Here is a 24,342-nt window from a genome sequence, read left to right as displayed (position 1 = left end):
AGTTACTCACTTTGTGAAGCTCTTCCTCTTACATTAATCATAGAAGTATTCTGAAATTGTAGTCATTTGTTTGTAGAAGTACGTCACATCTATCAATTTCCGTCCCATTCAGAAAATTATGGTGTGGTGCGTGGTTTCGTTTTCTTCTTCTTCTTGTTTTCCTTGGCTTTTATTTTTTGCAGTGTAGGTAAATGTATATGGAACCAGTCCCAATGATGTGCAGCTCACTTCTAGCTTGCAGCTATTAAGTGGTCACCCAACTCCTTCCTGATCGCTCTATAGGACCTGAGGGCTTTGTGAGTTGGCCTGCACGTCTATCTGATTTTTTTAGTGCATAATTTTCCAGGTTATGCTCTGAGAGATGAAATCTGAGCACCAGTTACGATTACTCAAGAGAATTTAAAACACCATATTGATACAGCACACGCAATTATATCGAAGGAATCTCTTCAGCCGTTCCTAAAGTCCTTGCATCGGCGACTGAAAACGGATATTTCGAAGTTCTGGAGAGATAAATGGGGTTTTAGGGACTTATATAAACCCACGTTTTCTGTAATTTCCTTTTTGTTACCGTTGCTAATGTAATTTCGCAATGTAAGTCTACATTGTCGCAAAGTTATTGTTTAACAGTCCTTTACCTGAATTCCGTGTTTTACAAATTCATTCAACATCTGACTCAAACTTTTTTTTGAACGTTCTGGCAGAAACAATAGCAGAAATGTTACCTCAGGTTAACTGGTAAGTCATCAGACTTCCTACGTCCTTTGCTACCCAGTCTTGGAAATTTGTGGTAAGATCTTATAGGACCAAACAGTTCAGGTCATCGGTCTCTAAGGTTACGCACTACTTAACCTAACTTAAATTAACTTACGATAAGGACAACACACACACACCCATGCCCGATGGAGGACTCGAACCTGCGACGGGAGGAGCCGCCTGAATCGTGACAAGGAGCCTAAGACCGCACGGCTACCCCGCGCAGCTAGTGTGTCTTGCCAGCCATATGTAGCCAGTGTCATTAGCATCAGTTTTAAAATAAACTTTCCACCAGCAATCCACTAACATATGTTGAGTCTCTTCGTTGCGTCAGGGTGAAGGGATTATACGACTGCTGCGACAGTTTCGAACAAAATTCTAGCCACCGCACGAGACGGCAATCGGCTTCATTTTCAGCCATCCAGATACTCTTTTCAAATATTGTAATTTTTCAAATGGTTCAAATGGCTCTGAGCACTATGGGACTTAAGATCTGAGGTCATCAGTCCCCTAGAAGTTAGAACTACTTAAACCTAACTAACTTAATGACATCCGACATATCCTTGCCCGAGGCAGGATTCGAACCTGCGACCGTAGCAGTAGCGCGGTTCCGGACTGAAGCGCCAAGAACCGTTCGACCAGCGCGGCCGTCTGTAATTTTTTGGGGAGTACTAACTGGAGTTTCAAGATCAACTGAATCCGTCTTGATAAGAAGTATGATGATATTAGCAGAAATTACTGCCGTTCCATTTCAAAAAGGGAATTTGATTCCGATATATCTGTAATTAACATGTCCGCCCAGAACGGAATGGAGGATTCATGAAATAACTCCGACTGTCATGGGGCACTGCTCTGAGGAAGTTAACTTAATGGTTAAGATCCTTAAATTGTACAAGTTTTTCTCCTGCCATTCAGAAACCAGTCCTTGGGCTACAGCTAAGCTATTTCAGCGCAATCTCCTTCTTCCGAGGTTGTCAGTTACGCAAGGTATGCAGGAGTTCTTATATTAAAACTGGAAAGTAGACGAGAGTTAACAACAGACGTGAAGCTATTAGGGCAGACCGCAGGTTAGAGACTATACATCATATTGTGGGGACGTGTTCGTTATCAGTTTGGGTGAAAGAGAATTATGATATATTTTACGGTTATGGAAACATCAGGCGTGACGATTTCAGCTGAATCATACTTTTTATAATACTTTTGAAATGAAGAAGAAATAAAGTTAATGATTCCGAGGCTTTCGTAACGTAGTCACATGTAAATAAAATATATTTTTTTCTATAATTCATGTTATTTTTACCAAGCTGTGTATGGGCTGGTAAAGTGCACAGAAATTTCCAATCAAAGGGCGCTGTAGATATCTTGCGTGCTGTGTAATTAGAGAGTTGTCAACCGAAGTTGCTTGTGGTGACCGTATCTGATACGAAACATCTGGAGCTGTGCGATATTGGACTCTGATACAAAAGTGGAAGTGGCAGAGGGAACAAGAGCTCTTGTTTTTTACGACCACTCTCTGCGACTCTTAGGCCGACTGCGACAGCAAACAGTGATATATTGGGATCTACCAGCTGCTCCAGCGAATCTTGCTTTTTCTGCTTCTGAAGAAACACTCCTGAGCAGCTTGAGCTGAGGACTATTTACTGCCCGGCGTCAGCTGTGCGGCATGGTGCTTTGCCTAGGGGAGGTTTGGAGCCAGAGTGTGGTTTGATTGCCTCGTGGTGCAACTTCTCTATTTAAATGAGTGTGTCTGTACTTAAATTGCAGAATGAGTGAGAAGATGAAACTTCTGCGTCATTGGATTCTGAAACAGCTGAGTAGAAGTGAACGTACTGAGCCTACTTTCCCTTTACTTTTTCTTGCCATGTCAACGTTGACCCACAATATTCTAGCGCAACGCTAATCTGATTGCTCAAAAATTATATCCTGACTTCAAACAATTAATTTAAAAGAATGGCCCTGACTAAAAAGAAATCTTAACAATAACGTAAACATTTCATTAAGCACTTACAAAAATCTTCATTACGCAAACTACTGCAATACAGAGAGCGTCAATACTGGCAGCTAAATAACAGATTGTAACTACTAAAGCCACTGACTACTAATAGGTATGTGGTTAGCAAAGGAAATATTTTGTTGCACACCAGATAATGAATTTTTTACCTTAATAACGTGACGTCCAGTTCAAATACGAATATAACTCTTCATTAACATGTAGTACAAAGGCATATAATCATGAATAATCTCCAAGTCGAACATCTACGGATCGTTAGCCTACGCTCACTTCAGACCTCTACCCTCCATCATTGTTAACTTCTCACATCTAACACCCATCACAGCTGGCTTTTCACCTCCAACTGCCCAACAGTACTTCCATCACTGCTGGCGATTAACTTCGAACCGCCCAACACAACTGGCGATTAACTTCCAACAACGAGTCCAACCAGCCACAGAGTCTCTTACAAAGAAAGCGCAGTTAGAGATCCAATGCAAAGCTATACACAGCGCTGCCAGCACAGAGGCAGCCCACTTGCAGTGGGAAGAAACATGGGTGCGGCACTAAAGGGAGCACAGTGGTCGCACTGTTGGTGTCAACAGTTCTTCGTCCCACCCAGAACAGGATGGAGACTTCGTGAAATAACTCCGAATGTTGCAGGGCGCTGCTCTGTGCCAGTTACCTTCATGGTTACCCTTCTTAAAAAGCAAAGGTTTTCCTTCTACCATTGAGAAACCAGTTCTTGGGCTGAAACTAAGCCATTTCTCCGAATATCCCGCAAGGTATGCAGGGGAACTTATATTAAAACTGGAAAGTAGAAGAGAGTTAGTGACAGGCGTGAACTATTAGGGTAGATCGCAAATAGCGCTTGGGGAGCTCAGTCGATAAATACTGCCCGCTTGGGCAGTCTCAGCATCACAATGCGACACTCCACACATCCAGAACTGCTAGAGAGTGGTTCCATGAGTTTAAAAACTTCCGCCAACGACCAAACCGCACAGACATGAACATTATTGAGCATATCTGGGATGCCTTGCAACGAACTGTTCAGAAGAGATCTCCATCGCCTCTTACTGTTACGAATTTATGCACAGTCCTGCAGCATTCATGGTGTCCACTCCCTCCAGAACTACTTCAGACATTAGTCGAGTTCATGCCACGTCGTGCTGCGGCACTTCTCGGTGCTCGCGGGGGCCCTACACGATATTAGGCCAGTGTGCCTGTTTCTTTGGATAACCGCACTGCTAGGAGCGTGTCCACTCAAAGACAAGTGATTAGTGACATTTACTTCTACTAATATTTTCTAATAATCAAATGCTTCTAATAGTCAAAGAAAAAGTCAGATCAACAGTTTCATCATTTGTCTTAGTTATCTGGTGACAGCACATATGTCACTTAAAAAGCCTATATCCAGATATGTCGCTGAAGTGTTTACGAGGATTTAAGTTTCGCGTGTACAATCGACTCCCAGCACTGCTACCACTTACCAAGACGTAATACCGCTCGTTCTTCCATTTTTACCTGGAATCTATCCACACTCCACTATGTGACCTCTGCCGACTTTCTGTCAGAGAAGAGTTTGAATTACGGTCGGGTGGTACATACACTCCTGGAAATTGAAATAAGAACACCGTGAATTCATTGTCCCAGGAAGGGGAAACTTTATTGACACATTCCTGGGGTCAGATACATCACATGATCACACTGACAGAACCACAGGCACATAGACACAGGCAACAGAGCATGCACAATGTCGGCACTAGTACAGTGTATATCCACCTTTCGCAGCAATGCAGGCTGCTATTCTCCCATGGAGACGATCGTAGAGATGCTGGATGTATTCCTGTGGAAAGGCTTGCCATGCCATTTCCACCTGGCACCTCAGTTGGACCAGCGTTCGTGCTGGACGTGCAGACCGCGTGAGACGACGCTTCATCCAGTCCCAAACATGCTCAATGAGGGACAGATCCGGAGATCTTGCTGGCCAGGGTAGTTGGCTTACACCTTCTAGAGCACGTTGGGTGGCACGGGATACATGCGGACGTGCATTGTCCTGTTGGAACAGCAAGTTCCCTTGCCGGTCTAGGAATGGTAGAACGATGGGTTCGATGATGGTTTGGATGTACCGTGCACTATTCAGTGTCCCCTCGACGATAACCAGAGGTTTACGGTCAGTGTAGGAAATCGCTCCCCACACCATGATGCCGGGTGTTGGCCCTGTGTGCCTCGGTCGTATGCAGTTCTGATTGTGGCTCTCACCTGCACGGCGCCAAACACGCATACGACCATCATTGGCACCAAGGCAGAAGCGACTCTCATCGCTGAAGACGACACGTCTCCATTCGTCCCTCCATTCACGCCTTTCGCGAGACCACTGGAGGCGGGCTGCACGATGTTGGGGCGTGAGCGGAAGACGGCCTAACGGTGTGCGGGACCGTAGCCCAGCTTCATGGAGACGGTTGCGAATGGTCCTCGCCGATACCCCAGGAGCAACAGTGTCCCTAATTTGCTGGGAAGTGGCGGTGCGGTCCCCTGCGGCACTGCGTAGGATCCTACGGTCTTGGCGTGCATCCGTGCGTCGCTGCGGTCCGGTCCCAGGTCGACGGGCACGTGCACCTTCCGCCGACCACTGGCGACGACATCGATGTACTGTACTGTGGAGACCTCACGCCCCACGTGTTGAGCAATTCGGCGGTACGTCCACCAGGCCTCCCGCATGCCCACTATACGCCCTCGCTCAAAGTCCGTCAATTGCACATACGGTTCACGTCCACGCTGTCGCGGCATGCTACCAGTGTTAAAGACTGCTATGGAGGTCCGTATGCCACGGCAAACTGGCTGACACTGACGGCGGCGGTGCATAAATGCTGCGCAGCTAGCGCCATTCGACGGCCAACACCGCGGTTCCTGGTGTGTCCGCTGTGCCGTGCGTGTGATCATTGCTTGTACAGCCCTCTCGCAGTGTCCGGAGCAAGTATGGTGGGTCTGACACACCGGTGTCAATGTGTTCTTTTTTCCATTTCCAGGAGTGTATTTTTAGGTAAGCATTTCGTGAGACGGGCCTGTCACTCGCAAGGCGGAAATTTCCTTTCCCCTCCTCTACACCGTTGCCTGCTTCTGAACATTTTATATTACTTTTCAGGAGTTTGTTACTTTAATTTCCTGTTTTCATCCGTCAGTCAGCCTTGTCCCCCTCTTAGGGAACTATTAGTTTCTTAAACTAGTATTTTCTGCAGCATGAATCTAAACGTCTGTTTCTGGATTTGTTGGGACAGTGTATGGTTTTATGTTCTTCGGACTAAACTGCATATAAACAGTTGATGATTGAGTGATTCTCGGATAACATTTAAGTATATTTCTACTTTGCACAATACACAAAAGTAGTTTTTGATAGTTTTGTCTAGCTTTTTGCTGGATTCTAATATCAACATGATTCGATAATTCTGCTACGGCTGTTCCACGCACTTCTCCTATACTGTGCAAATCGAACTGTCTATGTGAGCCTTCTTACAACGTCTCGGAATTTTATATGCACAGGGTTTCCCAAATGCTGAGCCGACTATTGCCAAAGTCTTGCAAGAGGGACGAAACAAGCTCTTAATGTTAAAACTCCTTAAAATTCCTCCAGTATTAAACGATAGACCCCAAGAATAGGGAACAATGGCCACAGATCTATGCTACACTTTATGCATGTCCAAGGATGGTCAAAACTGCATTTCCCGAGGAATGTGCTTCTCAGAATATCCATTTTGCTTAAACCCAGCTATCAAGAGAGCGTTGCACCCACATTCCAAGATTAGGGCACTACTCTGCTCCATCAAAGATGATACGAGACTTAAGAAGCCTGGCGTATATAAAATGTCGTATCAGCGCAGGAAGACTTACATTGGCCATTCGATTAGAAGGGTTAAGGACAGGAACGTGGAACGTCGTCGTCACGGGAGGCTACAACAGTCGGAGAGATCAGTGGCAGCAGAACATTCCCCAAACGAAGGACGAGGGATGAAATTCGACGAAACTGTAATAGTTGCCAGTAATTCCGGTCATTGAAATTATGTTTATAAAGACGCAACTGAAATTAGTTTTGTAGCCAATTCGATTAATAGAGACAATTTTTTCCTCTTAAGAGGAAATGGAGCCCTGTACTATCCCGCATCAAAACACAAAGTTTTCAGATGCGGCCTGCCACAGTGTTTCAAAATAGTCTGACTGTGATATATAGTTCCTGCTGGTGTTGTACGTAAGGGTGCCCCACCAGCCCAGTCTTGGAGGCAACATATATGGAGGGCGTCACATGAGCGGTACGAAGGCCTTTATAGCCTTGGCAGCAGTTTCAGCGGGACACACCAGCAGCTGTAGCATCCTCCTGAAAACGGCACACAGATGGTTTTGCCGCAATATCGAGTGTTGTTGAATTTGGGATCCAGTAGCAAACACCAGAAGACTATCAAGTATTATTAAGCTAGGATAGCCTACGAAGTCAGACAAAAGCAAATGTTAAGCCTGAGACAGAGTGTGCGTAGAACGTCTGAAAGATCATCTTCATCTGATATAGACAGAAGAAATACCAGTGCAGGAACACCGAGGCCCGGAAAGGCAAGCGTCGGAGGAGTTCATGTCTCTACAAGAATGCCTTCCGCTTGGTGTGTCTGCTGTGGAGTGCCATTTCCGGTGGATCGATGTTACTGTGCGGTAACGATGTTGCCCCGGACGGCGAACACCGAATGATGGACCCCTGAACGCAGCCGGCTTTAAGCACGGAGCTTGAGCGTGTGTTGCTTGCTGGCTATTGAACAGCTTCTTAAATAATCCACTCGGCGCACACATGATAAGAGGATGCAACGTACATATAATTCCTTGCGATGACAGTGCCGCTGTCTTAGACGGTCGCACTACATGTGGCTGGCGCCAGTGGTCGCCCCTGCTGAATATTAGCACGTCAATAATCGTGTTGTGGTCCGTCAGCAACAGCGTTTAGAGAACCTGATATTATTTGCGATGCCCCGCCCATGACTGCTTCAACAAGCGCCTGCTGCGCTAGAGCAGACTACCCGCTATTCGCGTACGCTGTGCCGGAAACAGGACTGGCCGTGGAGCGGCTGGATGTGTGTGAGGCCTGGCTCGAGATCTCGGGCAGCCTGTCTCTGGAGCACCGTTAGGTGGAGTTGGTCGCTATTGCTCAGCTCTCCCACGCCTGTAGGCAACAATTGTCTGCCCTCACAGGACGAATTCTGTGAAGCACATGACCTTGGAACAAGTCACCGCATTCTGGTCTCCGCCGTACTCTGTACGTACGGGGCAAAAGTCCATGTAATGCCATTCCTTTCCATTAAAATTTTGGTGTTTATTACCTACGCGTCACGTCTTCACCGCTCCAAAGTGAAAGGCCCATGAAGATCTTGACCACAGTGTCTAATTTTATGGTTATGTGTTTGATGCTGGCGATGAATTTGAAAAGCACGTCATTCAGGAAAACAGTCGTTATCTCTAGACTTACTTAGTTTATTTTCACTTTGTTTCGTATTGTGGTACATTCTGGGGCAACTCTATACACTCACAAAGAATATTGTTAGTCCAGAAATGGGTGGTCACAAGGAATTTGCGGTGTCGGTTCGCAAACTTCGCATAGGCCATTGTTCAGGTATGTCAGAATTCTAATTCTGCCATCCCTGTATGTATGGTCAGTCATTTGATACGATGTTGACAATACTGACAAATAAGATGCAACATTTATTCGGTGAGTATTTTTTTTAAGTCTTTAGTCTTCTGACTGATTTGATGCGGCCCACCACGATTTCCTCTCCTGTGCCAACTACTTTATCTCAGAGTGGCCCTGCAGCCTACGATCTCGATTATTTGCAGGATGTATTCTAGTCTCTGTCCTTCTCTGCAGTTTTTGCCCTCTACAGCTCCCTCTAGTACCATGTGAGCTATTCCCTGATGTCTTAATAAGTGTCCTAGCACACTGCCCTTCTCCTTGTCAGTGTTTTCCAAGTAGTTCTTTCCTCTCCGATTCTGCACAGAATCTCCTCATTCCTTACCTTATCAGTCCAACGAATTTTCAACATTCGTCTGTTACACCACATCTCATATGCTTCGATTATCGTCTGATCTGGTTTTCCCGCACTCCTTATTTAACTGCCATACAATGATGTACTCCTAACGCACATTCTCAGAAATTTATTCCTCAAATTAAGGCCTATGTTTGATAGCAATAGACTTCTCTTGGCCTGGAATGCCCTTTCTGCCATTGCTAATCTGCTTTTGATATCCCACTTGCTCCTTCCGTCATTGGTTATTTTGCTGCCAAGATACTATAATTCCTTAACTTCATCTACTTCGTGACCATCAATCCTGATGTTAAGTTTCTCGCTGTTCTCATATCTGCTACTTCTCATTAATGTCATCATTCTTCCATTTAGTCTCGCCTTCGGTGACCATTAATCGTAAAAACGATAAGCAGATTGAAACCACTGCCTAAAGCAGTGTACAGGAAGATTGGTACTCTTCAGAGAGTTTACACGGTTCTGCCACATTTTCGTGGTCATGGCCTATGCTCGACGCCAACGTGCGATAACCACTCACAAACGGCAGATGGCATCGCTAACAGAGGAAGGTATATAAAACATGTCGGAGGCGAGGGACAAGGAACGACACGGAAATCAGTGCAGTCGATGTCGTAGACGTGTTCCGAAGACGGAGCAATTTGCCGGAAGTGGCCACTAGCTTTCAGGCAAAGGCTGAAAGCATTGCCGAAACGGCGAAGTTTGTAAACCGTTTCCGTGCCGCTGCGGTTAAAGTGCACCTTGCGTGGAAAAATGGTGCTACGCAAGACCGGCGCTGGAGCAACTATGGTCACAGTGGGCCATAGATGACAGCGGTGAATAACGTCTGGGGAGATGTGTACGGGCAAACACACTTGCAGCTGTTAAGCAACTGTCAACCTAGATGAACCAAAGAGCTGGCAAACGTGTTTCCTCATCTACCTTCCAGCAAGCGTAACTGCGTATGAGCCTCGGCAGCTGGCGCCCGTTTCATGAAGGATGTTCATCAGAAAATGGATGGTGAATAAGAATAGAAACGTCTGGAAGCAAAGGGTCCAGGCCAGTCGTGGGAGCGTTTCGGCCTGGGGAACGTTTCCCTGATTTTCCCTCGGTGATTTCGTCATGTTGGAAGGTACAATGGATGAACACTGTATGCATTCATCCTTGGGTACCTTGTCCAGCTATGCATCCAGTTCGATCTTCCTCGGCACGACGCCATCTATCAGCAAGACAATGAGATGTGGTGGTATACACATCGTAATGTAAGTGCGCTGTTCCAAGAGCACAAGAATGAGAAACTCCCGCGGATTTATATGCAACGGAGCATCTGTGGGATCGCCTCCATCTGGATTTACGAGCCATGGAACCTCACGCGAGAAACCTAACGCAGCTGGCCAAGCAGTGAAGTACTCATGCCTCCACACTCCCGTCTGTACAATCTGGAGCCTCATTCAGTCTCCTCCTGACCGTCTGACAGCGATCCGTGGTCATTCAGGTTTTTGAAATGTCTTCACATTAATCAGTTTTCAGAGTCGATTCGAAAGGATTCTGTAGTAACTAAATAGTACGACAAGTTCAAAGTAACTCAAACATGGTTTTATTCAAGACACACTCAGCTACAATGGAAGACACGGTACTGCTATGCGTACAGCAGACTGGAAAGACACACGACAGACTTAATTACCACCGCTCCGCCGTGGAGAACTCGTCACACATATGCGAAAAAAGCTATATCGGACAGACAGGCAGGTCGTTTGATGTAAGGTTTAAAGAAGACACGTATCCCAGTTATGAGACAGCGCTAGGCTTACATTTGCCAGGGAAGGGTCATAATATTGGTAACATCTACGACCGGCTTCAAATTCTACATGAAGTTACAAAACCCAAACGATTAGACATTTTAGGACAGCTGAAGATTTATGTTACGAGACGCAGAGAACCTGACCAACTCCTCAATGAACAGAATGAATTTGCAACAAACGCATACATCAACATTTACAACGATCTGTTCACCTGAGCTAATCGTTTTTACTGCGTACGTGCTTCAGCTGAGGAGGGAGCCTTCCGGCGGTCGAGTATTGCACTGTCTAGTGCGGGCCGCAGCAGATCTCAACAACCTAACCTTTAAGGGGAGGAGCGTGCCATCCACCTGCAGCAGGGCACTACACTCGTCGTCCTGTCCGTGCCGTCCCTGCCGGACTAATAGACAACGGCATAAACAGGCAACAGCCGGAAATACAGCGCCATAGGGCGTCATAAATACACTCTACAAGTGCTACTACTATTTTCATCTATAACAATGTTTTCTCCTTGTTCTGATGTAATTTCACTGATTTAACGATCTATCTGTAATTTTAATTTTATATACATTGACTGCCTATTGGCTTCTGTCTCGGGTTCTTCGGCCGACGTTCATCTAATGATATTTTTTCTGACGTTTCTCCAGCACGAGTGGCTGGCATTGTTAAAGCTTCACCCTTCATTGCCAGTTCCCCACCGGCAATGGAGGGTGAACCTTTGACTATGCCAGCCACTCGTGCTGGCGAAACGTCAGAAAAATCATTAGATGAACGTCGGGAGAAGAACCTGAGACAATAGGCAGTTTGCCAACAAGTGGCGACGAAAGCCTTAACAATTTTTATATACATTGAGCTATGTTCAGAAGGTTCAAATGGCTCTGAGCACTATGGGACTTAACATCTCAGGTCATCAGTCCCCTAGAACTGAGAACTACTTAAACCTAACTAACCTAAGGACATCACACACATCCATGCTCGAGGCAGGATTCGAACCTGCGACCGTAGCAATCGTGCGTTCCAGACTGAAGCACCTAGAACCGCTCGGCCACCAGCGGCCAGCATTGACCTAAGTATTAATAGTACAATTGCGTGATTGTAGGTTTTCGAAAAATAAAGACTACCTTATAGAGGACGCGCATATCTAGCGCAAAGAGGGGGAACAAAATCTAACAAAATTTATATCTGTGTAAGAAGGGTTCTTTACATTTTGCAGATAGTTTGAAAACGCATGAAGATGTGTTCAATGTGTTCCGCCTATAGGTATATACTCCATGTATTTCGTATAAATCCAGTTAAATTACTAATAAGCCTGGTTAAATATTGGACTTATTTTTTGGTTAATATAAATTTTCTTGTGTATTGTTATAGAAGCTGAAGATGGTCATTGTATGACCGAAACAGTATATGACTGTGTCATAAGAATGTGATTGCGTCTATAAATAAACAAAAAATTTGTACAAAATAATCAACCATCCACTCCATTGACAAAATGTCGTTCTTCCCAAAAACACACATGCCTTCCACAGGTGACCTCCAGTGGCCGGTCCGCGCTGATACACGTGGCGGTCGATTCAAACACTCGCGCGTATGACACCGTACTTGACGCACTCTTCCTCTCTCACACTAGTCGTTGGGTGCAACACATCTCCTATAGTGCGGATGTGGGCATCACGCAACGGAGGAGACTCCGTGGGGGCCGACGAAAGGCGCCTCCATCGTGTCCGGAGCGGTGGCAGCTGGTGACAAGGGAGCGTGCGGGCGGGCACCGGAACATAGGACCGGAACGGGCGGGGACGCGGGGATGCCCGAAGGCGGTGAGACCGTGCAGCAGCGCCTTATGGAAGCTTCCCTGCGTCGACTTCCAGGCAGATCCCAGTGCGTATGCGACCTGGTTGGACGACCAGTTACGATGTAACGGTGGTTGAGACACTGAGTTCTTGAGGGGGGGGAGGGAAGAAGGAGGGTATGAAAGTATCCCTGCGTTGTCATCAGTAGGCAGATCCCAATGCGCATGCGACGGTGGTGGACCACCAGCGACGATGGCTGAGGAACTGAGTGTGTGGTAAGGGGGGAGGGGGGTGGAGGTACGATGCAGGCGACCTGCCCGGACCAGCAGGCTACAACAATGGATTCGAGGCCAGAGATGGACCGGCATCTGGTGACGGGAAGGTGGAACGACAGGGCCCCGCGCGAGAAAGAGGCAACCAATTGGACAGGGGCGCCTCCAGGCGACAACGGGCTCGAGGCGGAGGGTGGAGGGGCGAGCTGTGCTGAGGGGCGCCGCACCCGCGCATCGGTAGCTCCCGGCGGTGAGTGCGGATACAGTTGATCAATGTGGCGCACCACCAGCGCGTCGGCCGCACGCGAGTGACACAGATGGCGGCCCCGCCGGCGGACAGCAGTGGCTGGTGTCCACTTGGAGCAGCGACCAAACCTTCGCGACCTCACCGGTATTTCCGGCACGAAGTGGCCACACCAGCACGTCTGCGGCTGGTGTGGCGCAGGGGTCATTTCATTTTGGTTTTTGTATATAGTCGATGTGCACGTCAGAGAGGAAGCAAGTTACGTTAATGTTGAATAATCTTTGGTCTTGTTCTGGCACAGTCTTTGTCTCTGCGTGGTCTTATTCATACTAAGTTGAAGTATGATATGTGATGGACGTATTTAATAGTGGTGTGTGGACTTTGTATGCCGGCGCGGTGGGCGAGCGGTTCTTGGCACTTCAGTCCAGAACCGCGTGACGTCTACAGTTCAAATCCTGCCTCGGGCATGGAAGTGTGTGATGTCCTTACGTTAGTTAAGTTTAAGTAGTTCTAAGTTCTAGGGGACTGATGACATCAGATGTTACGTCCCATGGTGCTAAGAGCCATTTCACCCATATAGTTGTGGACTTTATATCGTTTAAATGAAGAAAGATTGATTGTAAAGGACCACAAGGATAAATAATAAGTATGGGAAAGTGAACAGAATATATATTTTGTATAATTTCATTGTTTTTGAGGAGAAGAAGTCTGAGGTAAGACTGCAGCACTGCGCACCTAAAGTGCGTGTCATTTATGACGGCGGCCGAGTTTATGTTAGTTCTGCGCGTCTGACGTCACAAAACACACTCAGCCAATGAACAGAGAACAACGTTGCCAGAACTCGACTGCAGTGCAGAGCACGGACGAGTGTCTTCAGTTTTTCAAACGTTCAGTCATAAATAAAGTAATTGAACAAAAGCAATGTCTTGATAGCAGACTTTCTTTTATAGAAAGTTTTGAAAAAGCATTCTTTATACCAATTGCTTCATATTCTACTAATTAATTAAACCAAACTAGCAATAAGCCTCCTAATGCAGGCGATAGCTGGGAAAGGTGTTTGTATCATTCTCACTAACCGCTTTTTCCCAATAAAGAACAGCGGTAATTGTTTCTTTCCTATTATATTTCGAAGAAACGTGAGTAATTCATAATCATACCAACAGTGTTAGTCGGTATTTTGCGTGATATTTTGAAGTCCTCCGGGAGATATATAGAATGATGAGCTGCGTTAGCGTAATGGTTAAAGTGAGTGGTTGCTAAGCGGAAGGTACCGAGTTCAATCATTGAGAGGTGTTTATTATTTTTTTTATTTAAAAACAATATTGAAGTGTCTTACTTCTTGAATTTTTTCGTTTGAATGTAATTTTTTGAAATTTTTAGTGGCAACTAAAATCGCCCAAACGGAAAGTATACGCTATGGACTTTTACCTCTGCAAACTCTTCAAAATTTTGTGCAATGGTTTACTACATCTAATGCCGCACAATAACTGCGTTGCACATCGAAACAAAATTAAGTCATTTTTGGGGGGAAGGTATCAGTCAAGAAGATGTGTGAAAATCAAATTTTTGGGTCAAATGGTTTTTGTGAAATCGGATGATAAAGTGTGTCAGAGCAGTCGAAACACCATGTGTCTGCACAGGCGATCAGTGCAATGATGACAAAATCGCGCACATCGCGGAATGCGGGGAGCACATCTCTGTAACAGCGAATGGGTTAATGCGGCCGTGGTGGCTTTACTTCATAAACTGCGCGCTCCCCCCTAAACGTAAGTTTGCGAACTGTCCTATGGCGCTGCTTCTCTTGGCGCGCACAACTGGCAACGCAACAATCTCCCGCGTCTGGGCGGGCATGCGCGAACTGCCAAGGTAAAAGAATTGAACTATAGTTTGTCAGAATAGCTGTTGTCAGCTATTTACATTGCTCAGAGCTCAAAGAAAGACCACACCAGTTCCCTGAGTCATGCATTAACACATTAATAAGTTCTTTGTTAACATTGCACCCTTTTTAAATGATTGTTCCCTTCCTTAAGCATAGCATTGTTTGGACAAATGTTATGTGTGAAATTTTGTGGTAAGGTCTTATGGGACCAAACTGCTTAAGTCATCGGTCCCTAGGCTTACACAGTACTTGATCTAACTTACACCAACGTAGACTAAGGACAACACAACACACACACACACACACACACGCACATACACAGGAGGGAGGACTCTAACCTCCGACTGGGGCAGCCGCGCGGACCGTGATCACACGACCATATACGTCATTCAAAAATCTTTCCCCTCCCCATTCTTTGTCATTATATATTACCAAACGTGATGTTCAATTGTTGGAAATTTTATTTACAAATGCAAATCTAGCTCAGCGGCTGCCTTATAGCTGTTTACTGCCGTGCTTTCGAGAAATATACAGTGTTGTCAGGATGCGAGGTAAGTGGAAATTTTGATTACGGCTACGTATTTAATATAAGACAAGTTGCATTCAGGTCACTTACAGCTCAGTTCTGATTAGGTTCAGTTTAGTCAAAGGTTAGCACATGAGTTTAATTAGATAACAGTTTCTGGGGACATCGTTTAGGGAATATGCAGACTTCTGTAGAATCGGAGTTGGACTAAATTCCATACAGAAACAAAATATTGTCGGCGGGTAACAAGGTGGAGGAGAATTCGCGGCTGCCGGTCGTGAAGTAACTCAGCCGGGCTCCACCCCCATCCCCATAGGCATCAAGTGACAGGGGCTCAGAAAACGGAGAGGTCATCGTCCGGTGAGGAATCTATAATACAGGCTACATTTGGTACCTGCAGGTACGCGATAGTCGTCCCGTCTTGCCATTTGATTGAATGGGGGAATGGCGGAGACATAACATGACGAATGCCACGACGGGAAGAAAACAACTGAAAGTGAGGAACGAAGTGGGTCCCATTATCGGAAACTAAGATACAAGGCAAAAATTTTCAAAAGTGTACAAGTTGTGACCTAAGCCGACGTCGGTGCGCTCCAGAGAACGTAAGGAAAGCGAGGAAATGCATCTATAACAAAGAGCTAATAGGAATTCAAGAAGGGACACGCGAAGTCCACGTGAAGAGTTCCCATGGCTCGCGTGGAGCGGTCCAGAGAGACAGAGACGCCCTGGGAGCTACCTGTTGTCGGGCACATTACTCACAAGCCGCGACGAAACGGACAATTTCACCATCCATACCTAGCAAAAAAATAATCTCCTGGCTAGCAGTTTAGTGTGCGAAAGTCCTCAACGGCCCTGCTGGAGAAGGCATAGAACCTCGCGCCGTAACATGGTGGGAAAGACTACTCTGGGAGAGAGATCTTCCTTGGAAAAAGGAGAACACCGTCAAAAACAGAGGGTCAATACCGTAAGGAAAAATAGTTTCACCGGAGGTCAGAAGCCCAACTCAGCGGTTTATCTGCCTGGCATTATTGAACAAACCGAACCGTCTGGCGAAGAACCGTGTCGGCAGCAATGACAGCTGCTATGAGCGAACTTGTGTTTTGGAAAGCCCCGACTGCAGCCTGTGTTTCAGTATCAAGATGGAGGTAAAGAAATTCTGCTCTAACTAAATCGGGATCAGAACCGAAAGGAAGGCGGTATAAGGCGTCCGCAATGGATTTCGTAATTGTACTGAGACAAGAACAGCGCCCAGCCTTGGGGCAAGGAAATGTAAGGACTGATCACAAGGCTTTATGGTCAGTATTAAGGTGAAACTTAGGGCCATATTGAAAAACATGAAATTTCTTTGAGAGCCTCTTTCTCCTACCTTAGAATAGCGCTACTGGGCCGGAGTGAGAGATTTAGAGGCAACAGATTGCTCATGGCTATCAGCATATCCCTGCACTAGCACCACACCGACGCCATACCGTGAGGCGTCAGTCGTAAAAACTATGTGCTAGTCCGAAGAGAACATAGCTAAACAAGGAGCCGATAGTAGTTTGGGTTTTGACATTTGGAAAGCTTTTTCACAATGTGGGCTCCACTAAAAATGTACACTCTTGCGTAACAAGGCACGAAACGAGTGGACCAATGTCGCCGCCCTCAGCAGGAATTCATGGTAGTAGACTGTGGTGTCATCGCCAGACACCACACTTGCTAGGTGGTAGCCTTTAAATCGGCCGCGGTCCGGTAGTATACATCGGACCCGCGTGTCGCCACTATCAGTGATTGCAGACCGAGCGCCGCCACACGGCAGGTCTAGAGAGACTTCCTAGCACTCGCCCCAGTTGTACAGCCGACTTTGCTAGCGATGGTTCACTGACAAAATACACTCTCATTTGCCGAGACGATAGTTAGCATAGCCATCAGCTACGTTATTTTCTACGACCTAGCAAGGCGCTATGATCAGTTTCTATTGATATTGTAAATAATGTACCGTCAAGAGCAACGTTCGTCATTAATGGATTAAAGTTAAGTATTCCACCAGCTACGTCCGTTTTTCTCAATTATAATTCCCTTGTCATGTTCCAGACCTCCCGCCAGCCTGCGTGAGCTAAAACGCGTGCATTTCGGCCTCCTTTAATAACACGGTGTTGGCTCTCCTGCCAACCACAACATAGACTATCTTCCCTTGGGAGGCCCAAAGCTCCTTCGTGGACGAGGGGGAGGCATAGACATAATGGAGCTCCAACAGAGGGAGAACCCCATCCCTTGAAACATCGATACAGATGCAGAGTCGATTCTACATGGAGCATATGTCAACGTCGATTGCCCCCCTATCGTTCAACGATTCAATGGTAGTTACGGTCCGTCAAACCCTCCTTTTGTCGAACATTAGGCAGCTATGGACGAGATACAGCACGCTAGTATCTCGCGACTACTGATTTCTACTACACTGCACTCGGCGAACTGGCTAGAGGCGGTCACGGGGAGAATGGTAAACGGCTGCAGGGACCGGCCCCGTCCGTGTCTACAGGTCAGTCAGATAGAATTGCCCTATTTCTGCCATGTTATTCGGCATTACCATGGGACCAGCTCTTTACGGACTGCTGGAAGGTCTTAGCCTCCGCTCCGTAACCTTTCGATGTCGCGCGTACGCCGATAACGTGATTTTCTTAGCACAGACTGGTGACAAAATACAAACGGCGCCTTCCTGTCTCCAACAGCATGGGGCGTAGGCCGGCAATGCGATCAACCTACGGAAATCACGTTACATGGATGTGGGACGAGGCATGCCTGCAGAATTGGATGTACCGCTGACGATGGTCCCAATACTCAAATGTTTAGAGACATCGCTCCATCGACAAGTACAATGTACGGCGTTGTGTTCATAGGGTTTAAAAGCCGAGAAAGATATTGGTAAAATGCGTTATTGTCCAGCTGAAATAGCATAGACAAGAGAATATATTGAAGTGTTGTGAGGGCAATATTTTGGAGGGTTAAATTGTTTTGTAAGCATTGTATTTTAAGTGACGCTAGGGCTTCTTTTCTCATTCAAGAATGTTTTTGAAAGGTTTTTATGTCCATGTTTATCAAATGGTTCTAAGCACTACGGGACTTAACATCTGAGGTCATCAGTCCCCAAGACTTAGAACTATTTAAAACTAACCAACATAAGGATATCACACACATCCATGCCCGAGACAGGATTCGAAGCTGCGACCGTAGCAGCCGCGCGGTTCAGGACTGAAGCACCTAAAACCCCTCGACCACAGTGGACGTCTTTATGTTTATCACGATTTAGTTTGTGAATTCATCGTAGGATCTTCCTAATTATGGAGGATTTCCAATGTCACTAACTACACACTTGAACCCAAGGTGTATGGTGTTTCTGAAACGAAAATATTTAGTACACGTAACACTTGTTTGTGTGTTGTGCAGTTGGGGGTACCCCTTCGTTACTGAAAAATTTTAGGGCTTCTATGACGGCGGCTGTTATTCTGATTTATGATCGTGAGTTCATCCTACCTTGCAGAACCTGGGTTCAAAGGCACTTCTGTCAGATAGCTCCGTGCGTGGCGAGTGGTAAGGATGGGTCATTGCAACTGAGGGAGTATGTTACTGTTTTAATGTCCTACTAAAGGAATACAAAGTTTGGAGTAAATCCGTGATCTCAGCGTCGTGGCTTTCCCTTGTCAGTTAGCGCTGCTCCGCTCGCATATGTGCGTCAGTCGCCGGCAGATGGCGTGGCGGAGACTTCGCCGCGCTCACGCATCCCACAGGTGGCCTCCCATGGCCAGCCCGCGCTGATACACTTGGCGGCTAATTCAAACACACACTCGCGGCGACACCACACACGTTGCACTCGAACTCATGCTCACTAGTCGCAGAGTAGAACGGTTTCCTTAGTGCACTTCTATTCCGTATGGGAGTTGCCCATAATAGTTTACAAACCTCTTCTGTAACGTTTAGATTAAAAGGAAAAGTCGAGATCAGAATAAAATTTATTAATTATGACCAGCTACGACTGGTGCTGGTGACTACTCGGCTTTTCTCGTGATACCACGATTGTACAGTGTCACGATCGTGGTATCACGTGAAAAACCAGACGTAGGGGGCTCAAAAAATCTGAGGATGGTTTTAGCATAACCTGAAAACGGTCACATAAGCAAATGTTATTGTGATCTCGACTATTGTTTTTAACCAATGTATAGCACCCGATCCACGGACAATGTTCTCTAAATTTATCATTTCCTGCAATGTGTTACATTGATGCATAGACTCTCTGGCAACGTTTTATCGTCTTTTATTGCTTCCTTTGTATATAAACTTTCCATACAGCATTCTATAAACTGTGAAATGACCAATTTTACGTCTAAGCAGCTTTTCCTCGTATGATAAATAAGTAAATAAAAAGATGACATCGATTTGAAGGTTGTTACAATGCACATTCATGGATTAAATTATTTGGCATATCGAATACAATTTAGTTTATAAATTCTGATGACTGTCCTCACCAAATTAGAATGACTTTGGTGTCGGGCCTGAATACTTATGCTGAACACAAGATAACTTCTGCAGTAGCACTACAAACACAACTCATATGAGAATTACGGGGCTGCAAAGTGACGTCAGCCGCGCGGGATTAGCCGAGCGGTCTCAGGCGCTGCAGTCATGGACTGTGCGGCTGGTCCCGGTGGAGGTTCGAGTCCTCACTCGGGCGTGAGTGTGTGTGTGTTTGTCCTTAGTATAATTTAGGTTAAGTAGTGTGTAAGCTTAGGGACTGATCACCTTAGCTGTTAAGTCCTGTAAGATTTCACACACATTTGAACATTTTTAAAGTGACGTCTCGTTCTGTTTTTTACTTGCTAAAGCATATATTCAGGTTAGGGTTTATGTAATATAGTCCACCTCGTTTCAGACCACAAGTCATGACTCCAGCAGTAGTCGCCGAAGATCACATGTAATATTTCTGCAAGAGTCCCGTTAAGCGTCGAAGACACCGTCATTAGATGATGATGATAATAGTACTGGTTAAAAACATTCTTGGTTGCAATTTTAGGTTTTTATTTCTCAACGACGCGTTTCGCCTTATTTAGGCATCTTCAGGTTATGCTTATTACCTGAGTCCCCATCTTACTGTTACTCGCTCCTGTGAACGGGAACGTGTTATGCAGATCTTGGTCCCTCACGCGTCCATCTAGAAAAGATGACCGGAAGATGCCTAAATGAGGCGAAACGCATCGTCGAAAATAAAAACTAAAAACTAAAATTGCAACCAAGACTTTTTTTAACCAATGCTATCAAGCACTGGTTTCCTGTTATGCCACACATGGACTGGAAGAATTTCGATGATAATTATGTTTGGTTTGTGGGGCGCTCAACTGCGCGGTTATCAGCGCCCGTCCCAATTCCCAACCTTTGCTCAGTCCAATCACGTCACTGTCATGAATGATGATGAAATGATGAGGACAACACAAACACGCAGTCATCTCGAGGTAGGTACCGACATTAGATGGCACTTTTCTGCCCTTTCACTAGAGTTCCATGTTGGTGCAGGATCTCATCAATTACAATTTTCAATCACTGACCTGATAACGACCCTGTTATTAAGCTTGAAAATATTATTACAAAAATCAGCATGATAAATCACTAATACGACGAACTCCGGGCTGTCGTAGCAGTTTTGATATATAGATACACTTACACATGAAGATATTTTATGGCATAAGAGGATGTAACGAAATTGCCTTTACAGACATTGGGACCTTGTAGGGACCAAGACGGTTAGCTTTAGCATAGGAACTCATGTACGGACGCTTACTACAACACATATTCCAATCACCCGCTTCTTCTGCGCCACGACAAGGTTATTACGTACGTCCTTCCTCGACCACCGGATGTCCCGTGGCCTCAACGGGTTTGTCTCCATGACATTGAGTTTGCGATCCGCTCAGAGAGGTTTGTACCTGCTGTTGTGCTTCTGTCCTTTGTTCACACTGCAATACTGTACAGTAGCAGACATCCACTGCAGTACAGAATGCGAGCGCGGTTGTGGCTATGTTGGACGCTGGACGACCGGGGATTGGTGGTCGTGTGTACCGGAACATGGTCGGACGTACCGTGCGCGTCACATCGAGCCCCACTTGTAGGTGTACCCAGACTACAAGTAACAGGAGCCAGAGAGCAGCATCTGCTGTGGTATTCTGCGTGTAGAGGGAAAACGTTACCTTTCCGAACATGAGTTCGTATGCTAAGCTTAAACGACTTAGTCCCCACTAAAAGCCGTCAAAGTATGTGAACTGAATTTAGTTACATCTTGTATAGTAATACACTCCTGGAAATTGAAATAAGAACACCGTGAATTCATTGTCCCAGGAAGGGGAAACTTTATTGACACATTCCTGGGTTCAGATACATCACATGATCACGCTGACAGAACCACAGGCACATAGACACAGGCAACAGAGCATGCACAATGTCGGCACTGGTACAGTGTATATCCACCTTTCGCAGCAATGCAGGCTGCTATTCTCCCATGGAGACGATCGTAGAGATGCTGGATGTAGTCCTGTGGAACGGCTTGCCATGCCATTTCCACCTGGCACCTCAGTTGGACCAGCGTTCGTGCTGGACGTGCAGACCGCGTGAGACGACGCTTCATCCAGTCACAAACATGCTCAATGGGGGACAGATCCGGAGATCTTGCTGGCCAGGGTAGTTGACTTACACTTTCTAGAGCACGTTGGGTGGCACGGGATACATGCGGACGTGCATTGTCCTGTTGGAACAGCAAGTTCCCTTGCCGGTCTAGGAATGTAGAACGATGGGTTCGATGACGGTTTGGATGTACCGTGCACTATTCAGTGTCCCCTCGACGATCACCAGAGGTGTACGTCCAGTGTAGGAGATCGCTCCCCACACCATGATGCCGGGTGTTGGCCCTGTGTGCCTCGGTCGTATGCAGTCCTGATTGTGGCGCTCACCTGCACGGCGCCAAACACGCATACGACCATCATTGGCACCAAGGCAGAAGCGACTCTCATCGCTGAAGACGACAGGTCTCCATTCGTCCCTCCATTCACGCCTGTCGCGACACCACTGGAGGCGGGCTGCACGATGTTGGGGCGTGAGCGGACGACGGCCTAACGGTGTGCGGGACCGTAGCCCAGCTTCATGGAGACGGTTGCGAATGGTCCTCGCCGATACCCCAGGAGCAACAGTGAATTTGCTGGGAAGGGGCGGTGCGGTCCCCTACGGCACTGCGTAGGATCCTACGGTCATGGCGTTCATCCGTGCGTCGCTGCGGTCCGGTCCCAGGTCGACGGGCACGTGCACCTGCCGCCGACCACTGGCGACAACATCGATGTACTGTGGAGACCTCACGCCCCACATGTTGAGCAATTTGGCGGTACGTCCATCCGGCCTCCCGCATGCCCACTATACGCCCTCGCTCAAAGTCCGTCAACTGCACATACGGTTCACGTCCACGCTGTCGCGGCATGCTACCAGTGTTATAGACTGCGATGGAGCTCCGTATGCCACGGCAAACTGGCTGACATTGACGGCGGCGGTGCACAAATGCTGCGCAGCTAGCGCCATTCGATGGCCAACACCGCGGTTCCTGGTGTGTCCGCTGTGCCGTGCGTGTGATCATTGCTTGTACAGCCCTCTCGCAGTGTCCGGAGCAAGTATGGTGGGTCTGACACACCGGTGTCAATGTGTTCTTTTTTCCATTTCCAGGAGTGTATATACACCACCTGCATCAGTCTTTACACTACAATTATAGAAAGCCTCAAACATGGGTTCATATGCAGCGACCGTTAAAAAATTAAAGTTAAAGCAATTCCAGCCCTCTGTCGCAAAAATTAATAGGGGAAAGTATTTCGTACGAATATTAACACCTTTGTCGTATTATATTAGCTCAGTTATATCTCTCCTAGCAATGTCGCATGGTCTTTCTTGAAAACCTGTTCCCTAAAGTCACCAAACAGGGTCTCAGAAAAAGAAATTCACTTTTATTCTAATGTTCCCATTCCGTTTCTCGAAATATCTCAGTAAGGCTGTGGGCTGTACTGACCTGTTACTTTGCTAAGATCCTAGTAGCTCATCTCCCAATTAGTTTGTAATCTTCTGTGTACCTTCATAACAATGAGTTCAAATCTACAAATCTAGAGTAGTACTCTAAACGAGATCGGACTGGTATCTGCCATGTGGTTTCGCTTGGAATGCTCAACAATATCAATGAAATCTTTCGTCCGTCTCATTTCGTATTCCCGTTTCTCACTATCGCTAATATTTAAAAGTTTGACTAGCTCAAAATGTTTACCGTGGCCAAAAAAAGAAGTAAAGTCGTATGGCGTGGCTGGCTCGAAGACCTGTGGTCAAGGAGCCGGGAAAGGAGTTCCACAATGGGACATTTGCTTGCCGACATATGAGTTTTCTTTAGTAGGCGTATTTGGAGGATTTAGGAGAGTGTAATGTTGAAAGTTGATGATTACAGAAGGGAGAGGCGCCGGATCAAGGCACCTTCTTCACAAATAGCACAAAGTGGGCCCCATCCGTCGGACAGTTCACCATTTAATCACCAGCACTTCATGAATCGAGGCAATTAACGCAAAGACTGGTAATGAGGAACTTTCGTCACTCCGTATGTTGGCCAGTTACCAGTAGTGAAAATGTCAACCACGACCAGGATTCGGACCGGCTTACCTCTGTGTCGAGAGCCACTTCAAGGGCGTGCGTCAGTATATCTCGGATAAGGAGCGAGGTTGGTATGGACAGGTTAGTAGTTTCTGACGCTTTGGAAATTTTCTTAAACGAAACTACCATGTAGTACAGCACGTAGACATACTAGCTCGTCCTGCAGTTCTTTATTATGATTCAAACGCGTTTGTTTCCAATACATCATTAACATTGCAGCATATTCCGACAAACCTCTAACTACTACCTACAAAAAGTTCACAGGTAGAGTGGAAAAGAAAACTTTTTGGGAGCCGTTTTCTCCACAAAACGAGTTTTCGGTGCTACAGTGTTCTCAGTACTCTGTTGCATGACTTATTC

The sequence above is a fragment of the Schistocerca gregaria genome, chromosome 1 (genome assembly GCF_023897955.1).
Source record: "Schistocerca gregaria isolate iqSchGreg1 chromosome 1, iqSchGreg1.2, whole genome shotgun sequence".
Classification (NCBI taxonomy): Eukaryota; Metazoa; Arthropoda; class Insecta; order Orthoptera; family Acrididae; genus Schistocerca; species Schistocerca gregaria.
The sequence above is the reverse complement of the archived record's forward strand: the minus strand, read 5'-3'. Positions refer to the sequence as shown.